Genomic DNA, 7,889 nt, shown 5'->3' on the forward strand with positions numbered 1-7,889 from the left:
TTGCAGGCAAATCTGTGGCCTAGCGCAGTGAAATACCATCAGTCAAATTATTACTCATCCTTACAGTGGGCTCCGCAATTTGGAAAAACATTATATATATTTGCAGCTGTGCTGAGTGTCATGTAGCTATCCGCTTTGTACAGATTACTCAGGTATGCACATGTGTATATTACACAGGTATGCACATGCATGTCGTAAAAGATTACAAGACAGAAACATTGAACATATTTTAATCTGTATTTGTAAAAAAAATACTGTGGATTAGATGGAAGTGCTAAAATTATGACCGATAGTCTAATAATGGCATTATTAAGTGAAGAGTACCTGATGACTTGTTCAGGACTTGAAAAAGATTGGGACTTGGACTTGAACTCGACTTGGCTTTGATGTGACTTGGACTTGGACTCGACTTGCCCTTCTCTGTATTTACTTGGGACTTGACTTGGACTTGACTGCTAAGACTTGGGACTTACTTGTGACTTGCCAAACAGTGACTTGGTCCCACCTCTGACACACACACACAGTATGTATACTAGTGTGTGCCACACTGACACACTAGTATACATACACTTACACTGTCTGTGACATACACACTCTCTCTCACTCACACACACTCATGTACAGATGCGAACACATAAGTACACATACACACAAAACTGTACACAAACACCTCCCTTTCTTTGAAAAACACACACACACACACACACATATACAGCATCTGGATGCCACTCAGACATTTAAGAATTCACATTGTGCCAGCCCTGCAGAAATATGTCTATGCTTGACTCACGCCATGGATCTGTGTGAGAGGCCATGAGAGATGAGGGAATATCTATATTTAATGGTGATGGGATCAGAGGGATTTTTTTAGACTTAGTTCATTTGCTGCGATTTGTCTCAGACAAAGAGGACGGCGCGCGCCATTAGCCCCGGCATGCGGGTGATGGATGGCCACTGCTCGGCTCTCCGCTCTACGTGGATAGATATGTAAGGAGACCTGCACATGGGTCCTCCTCTGTCTGTCCTCCTCTGACAGTACACACACACACACACACACACACACACACAAAATATCTGCTGTTTCATCTGGGTCCATTTTCTCGAAGTAAGGCTGGCATTGTTATATTGGCTCACTGTGTCAGACATAGATGATATCTCTGTCTAATAACACAAAGAACTGTTGTATGCCTCTGTCAGAGGACTGGGGGAGCCTGTGATTGGCTGCTGGCTGTTTAGCCTAGTTAGGTTTGCAGATAAAATTAAACTGTCCATGACATGATTTATGGATGCAATTTCCTACAGAAGCAGTCACAGCTCCATATTTGGAGCTCTCTCTCCTTATTTCTCTGCATCTGTGTGTGTGTGTGTGTGTGTGTGTGTGTGTGTGTGTGTGTGTGTGTGTGTGTGTGTGTGTGTGTGTGTGTGTGTGTGCGTCTGTGGGTGTGTGCTCTCTATTACTCGCTCGCTCTCTGTCCCGACTCAGTCATCCTAATATCAACTCATGAAAAATCTCATATGGAACTGATACAATTTCCCGCCTTTGAGAAATAGTGAAATAGAACTAGCAAATACAGTAATCGGTGAGGCATCTCAATAGTTGACAGCTTATGGCATTTGTCTGGAGTTGGTGAGGCTTACGCATACTGTAAATGATAGGACCTGGGCCATCAAAACTACGTTAGAGACAGTCATATTGGATTTCACCATTAAGGCTGAAAAAAGACAATTAAACATGGATCAGGTCTACAAGGAAATCTTGAAAAGATCAAAAGTCTATTTTCTCATCATATGTCTAAATATTTTCACACAGTCCAACAGTTTGGAGGTGACATTAACAGTGGATTCTAGTTCAGATATGAGCAGAGTAGTTTACAGATATCTCATTTCCTTCCTGACACGCCCGTCATTAATCAAAGCCTGAAGTTATATTGATCGTAGCATAGACAAATGAGGATAAAATGGTTATTGATAAACTGTCACCTGTCAAAAGATATCAGCCTTCAAGGTCGGACGTCAATCAACTGAATAAATGTCGATCCTTTGCCATGGTATTTTGTCCCGTGAAATGAGAGCTTGGTCAAATTAAAACATTTTCAGCCATTGATCTGTCAAAGACTGCATATTAATTTGCAGATGCCTAAGTCAAGCTCTTGTCAAATCTGCGGCCTGCCTAAACAGCTTGATTTATCTTTTGGAACTATATGACTTTGTCATCCAACATCCCACAACCATTTTCTGGTGAAATATATCAATAACATCTACAGAATCAAAATGATCTATGCATTTGACTTAATTATTGGCACAGTGAAAGAACTGTCTCTTGGGAAACACTAAAGTTATTATGTATATGCAGTATAGATTCAGGGAGCTTGTTTGTGTATGTTGCCTTATTGTCAATCTCTAGTTTGTTTCAGGCTTATGGGAGCTGTACTGTAGGTCTGTTTCTAGTGTATATGGCAGTGTCATCTGTGAAGAGATGTGTTGATACTTCAGGGCCAGTTGGCTCTGACTCACTGAGTGGACAACAAGGACGCAGGGGAGCTGATGGGTGAAGAGTCTCACTGTGCAAACACAGATGGGCCCTGTGCTGCAGACACTTTACCTGACTGGGTGCCTCTCCAGCGACCCTGCTGACCTTTATTCCTCTCACTTGGTGAATAGCTACCATCAAATACTAAAAAGAAGAGAAGAGAAGAGAAGAGAAGAGAAGAGAAAACAAAGGAAAGAAGAGAAGACAGAGAAGAGAAGAGAAGAGAAGAGAAGAGATAAGAACACATTTTCTGTATTTATTCATGGCTAGGCTATGGCAATGGCTACCATCAAAAGACCAAAGATCACTGGAAGCAGATTTGCAAACAAAAAAAAGAAACAATTATTGAATACCAAAAATTATTGCAATACACCAAAGCAGCCCTTCATATTCAACTCAATTGAACTGGAATTTCCCCCATGACGAGCTTTGACCAAAACCGAAAACATCATTAGATTATAAACCACCACACGCTGCTCCAAGCCCTCTGAATGACCGATACGAGAGTGCGCTGCAACATCTGTGGTCCTAACTAGAACCTCAGCTCTCCGAGTGCAGAGTGATGCATCCTGTGCCGGACGCTCCAAGCTTGGAGAGGGTCATCTGCCTTCATTACCAATCAGAGGAGAGGAATTGGCAGAGACAAGTTGAGTCACAGAAGTCATTCGTCATGTGCGCTGCACTCATAAAGGTCACCTCACAGGAACACTGCAATATTTTAACACCACGGCAATGACCAATGTGTCGGTCATGCGATGGCTCAGCGGGCTTGCGTTAGAAGTGAAGGCTGGGTAGACCACACACAGAGCACAACATGCGGCCTGGATACTCCACTCGAAATAAACAGTCTCCACAACACAGAACATCACATGGAGGTTTCACTGTGGTACAATCATTTTCAATTGAAGGAGTATAAAGTTAATCTAAAATATTTTCAAAGAGTCTTACATAGAAGAAACCACAGGACAACTTTCGAGCATGTTCATGTTTTAGCTTACAGTAATTTGGGCACCCAAGGTTTTTGACTTTTATTAAAAGCACCATGTTTTCTTCTACACTACCATCATAAATTTAACTACCTGTATATACACATCTAAGCATAAATACAGATGTGTATTTGAGAATATGAACATTGTGATATAGCAGTAAGATGATTTTAAACCAAATAAAATTTTGCCATTTTCCCATTTTTAACAGAGCAAATTTACCTTCAGTTTAGCTTTCACAGAGAATTATGGATAAAACATTATCGCACAGAACACTGCATTGTGAGATTTGATTTATAATGATATCAGCCAGCCGTGTTGAAAATTAGACCCAACAGAAGAAAGTTCTCCCCTGGCTGGGAAGGGAGGGGGGGTCAATTTATCTAAATCAGCTTCATTAACCTCTCCACTGGGATCGCTCCACTGGCTGCCACGCTGCCACCGCTTGACAGCCACCGATTTGGAAATGACTATTGTTAAGCCAGTCTACTGCTCTTCTCTTCCTCTCTGATTTACATACAAATTGATCTTGAGGTAAATCAGTTGTCATTTTTCCTCCCCTCTCTGGGTCATGGGGAACATGTCGAGATAATGAAATGGGGTCCGTGGAGTGGAACCGTGTGGGGGTCCCTCCAGATGGGGCTCCAGTTTCTGGGGTATGTGTGTGTGTGTGGGGTGTGTGTGTGTGTGTGTGTGTGTATGTGGGGGCGGGGGGGGGGGTCCATAACGTGTTCCTGCACTGCTGTCGCTTGACGCGTGTAAACATTTCACCTCATTTACAATGGCTACCATGTCAAAGAAGAGAGCGTTGGCAGCTTGTATGTGTTTGTCTTTGTGTGTGTGTGTGTGTGTGTGTGTGTGTGTGTGTGTGTGTGTGTGTGTGTGTGTGTATGTGTTCATTCTTCTGATGGTGATTTTCTGCCAAGGGACACACGCCTGTCCGGTGGGAGGAGGCTGCTGAATCGTTTGTGATTACCTCCGTGTCGCGCCGACCAGCGTCAGGCTGCATATTGGCATGCGCCAGTGCTCACGCGTTCACGCAGACAGGCGGACAGGCAGACTTCCACTCGCTAGTGCCTCCAATTCTCCAAAAACCACCTCCTTCCCAAACTAATATGTGGAACATTTAGCCCGTAGGTGTCCCCTAAGAGCCCTCCCACTCACACCCCCTCCCACACACACAATATACACGTTGATTTACTTTGTGGACGCTTGGCACATCTCAGCAGTTATTAGTATTGGTTAGTGCATTTACAAGCATAATTTATTTTACAAATGGAGCAAATATTGATGAGTACAACCACCCCCAACCCGCCCCAAACTAGTGGACTGAAGCCAAAAGAGATGAAAGACCCCCCCACCCCCTCCTACTCCCACACACACACACACACACACACACACACACACACACACACATCACCACCCCCTCCAGAGAGGTGAGTGAGGGTTGGACCAAACGGGCCATTGCACACTATTAATGTAGTCCCAACGAAATGAATAAGGATGGCAATTTGAGGCTTGTTTTTTTTCTAATAGAGCAGAATGTTGTTGACACACCATCCATATGACGGAGAGAAACTGTGGTGGTGATGGTGGTGATGGTGGTGGTGGAGGTGGTGGTGGTGGTGGAGGTGGTGGTGGTGGTGGAGTTGGAGGTTTGGTGGCGCTGTGTGTGAGCATTCAGACGCGCTGAGGAGATGTGGGGAGGGGATGATGTGTGCGGAGTACCCTCTAAATGTTCGGCCGTCAGCATTTCTGGAAAAGAAAGAAAGAAAGAATGAGGTGCGCTGTGCATTCCGCCGCGGAGAGAGTAATGTGAGCATGTAATGGGTGTCCTATGAGGGCATATGCTTGGCTGTTGGGCTCATTTGCACCCATTTCTCAAATGAATAGATGCTCGGCCCCAGAAGAGACCAACAGTAGCGTGTGAGAGGGTACACACACACACACACACACACACGAACACACACACACACACACACACACACACACACACACACACACACACACACACACACACACGAACACACACACACACACACACACACACACACACACACACACACACACACACACTCCTCCAGAATATAACCCAATGACCTTGGCTTTGGCTGGCATAACTGTACAGGGTATATGTGTGTACTGTGTATGTGTGATGACTTTGAGCCAAAGTACAGCATCTCTACCTCGTGCCAACTGACATTAGAGTGAATATGAGGGCTTGTGGACTGCAATGCGGCCAACTTGCCACAAATCCAAGCAACAGCTGCTCTATTCTTCAAAGGTATGGACAGTTTATGTGGCATTTCTGTTTGTTCTTGACGTGTGAGAGAAAGACAAAAAACACTCCACCGAACTGCAAACTTGATCCAGCACCAGCAACCTCCAGATTAAAATCCAGAAAACCTTTCCATAAATCAAAAAGAGAGAATTTTAACATCAAAGAAGCCTGGAAAAAATGGATGGCAAGAAAATCTGCCAAAAGGAGGTCAAATAATAAATGACCGAACAACTCCCCTGCCAGGATTTGACACATTAAATAGAAAACAATGGACACTGGCCAACAGATTAAGATCAGGACATGGCCAGACAACAGTTAACATGCACCGCCGCGGACTTTGAGAGTGTCCCTTCTGACCTGCCTGTGCCTTTCAGGAAGAACCACAAGACACACCATCTTGTCCTACGATGCCCAAATAACCAGGCTCCCAGGACTACTACTACTACTACTACTACTACTACTACTACTAATCGAATACATCATACAATGCAAAATACACACCAGTACAGACACATGGGGTTATTTTGCTTCCTTATGGCACATGTTCATATACTTATCATGGGACCATGGCAGTGTAGTGGATAAGGAGCCAGGTTTGCATGGAGTAGCCTGAAAGGTCATGAGTTTGATTTCCAGCTGCCACAGCTGTGTCCCCAAGCAAGCAACTTAACCCCAAGTTGCTCCAGGGAGTCTGCCCCTGCAATTAATTGACTATCAGTCGTTTTGAATAAAAGCGTCTGCCAAATAAACATATAAAAATAAACACTGTCACATTTTTCATATGTATCCTTTGTAACTATATTTGTATCCTATCTGTTTACCTGTTTACTAAAAACACAGTAGACATGGAGACTGATGATAAGCAGTAGCATGAGCTTTTTGAATGTATGACCGGAAAACTGAAGCTATCTACAAATCACACTGATCAAATGAAAAGAGCAAAACAACATTACATGCGGTACAAGCCGAGCCATTGGCACAGGCAGGCAAACATCCCATTAAAGCACCAGGGCTGTGTTACTGCCTCGTGTCAGAAAACAGCTGACAAACAAACATCGGCTCACCAGACACGGTCATGCTGATGTGGAGGTCTGCTGCAGCCCACACACACACACACACACACACACACACACACACACAAATGGAGGTAAAACATCAGATCTGTGTTAATGTGATTACTGCATTAAACAAATTGACAGAAATTCATTGGAGACTGCACTTCTATGGGTGGACACTTCACTTTTAGAACACCTTCAGACACACACACACAGAGGGGCGCACACACACACACACTCTCTCTCTCTCACACACACACACACACACACACTGATATCAAAGCCCGTTCTATATTGGGTTTACTGCTGTAATGCCTCCATCAAAGAGATTGTGAAAAATGACTTGCTTTCCCGCTGTGAATCTATCAGTGCCGTGCTGATATAAATGCCAGCTAATTTCCAAGTTCTTGGCAGTCTGTGTGAGGCATGATTTTCTACTTTACAATTTTTTACTCCGTCTTTGTACCTTTGTAGAGCTTTGTACCCCCAGCTCTTTTAAATCTGTCACAGTCCATATTGTGACATAGCTGGGGAGTGTCTCCTCATCCTCCTGCTTTATCGTCATGGTCTCCCATAAGTAAGTGGACATGGCAGGGTGTTAAACCCATTTGTGTGCTATAGGTGTGGAGATCTCCTCATTAGGGGTGAAGACCCCAAAGGTCACAACCAACGAACCGCTAGTCTGCCCCGCCGTAAATCTCCGGCAAATTGTCTGTTTTAATTGGTGTCGTGATCCGTGGGTGGGCATGTCAGTGGAGCGCTGTGAGAGGATGACCGGAGGGGGGTGAGTGCGGTTTTTGCCACCTCGCCACTGGCTATTATAGAGATTAAAAAATGTTAGAGGTGTCAGGATAAGTGGATTGAAATACTGCCAGCGGAGGAATTAGCCGGGTGGGAAGTGCTCTTGGAGAGCCTAATGGATCTCTCTGATTTACGGGACGGACAAGGCCCACCTTGCCCTTGGACCCTCCGACGACCATTTTGTCAGCTCCAGCGCACCGCTGTCACCTACTGCCAGTCAATGGAGTCACCCCCAC

The sequence above is a fragment of the Alosa sapidissima genome, chromosome 23 (genome assembly GCF_018492685.1).
Source record: "Alosa sapidissima isolate fAloSap1 chromosome 23, fAloSap1.pri, whole genome shotgun sequence".
In the NCBI taxonomy this organism is placed as follows: domain Eukaryota; kingdom Metazoa; phylum Chordata; class Actinopteri; order Clupeiformes; family Clupeidae; genus Alosa; species Alosa sapidissima.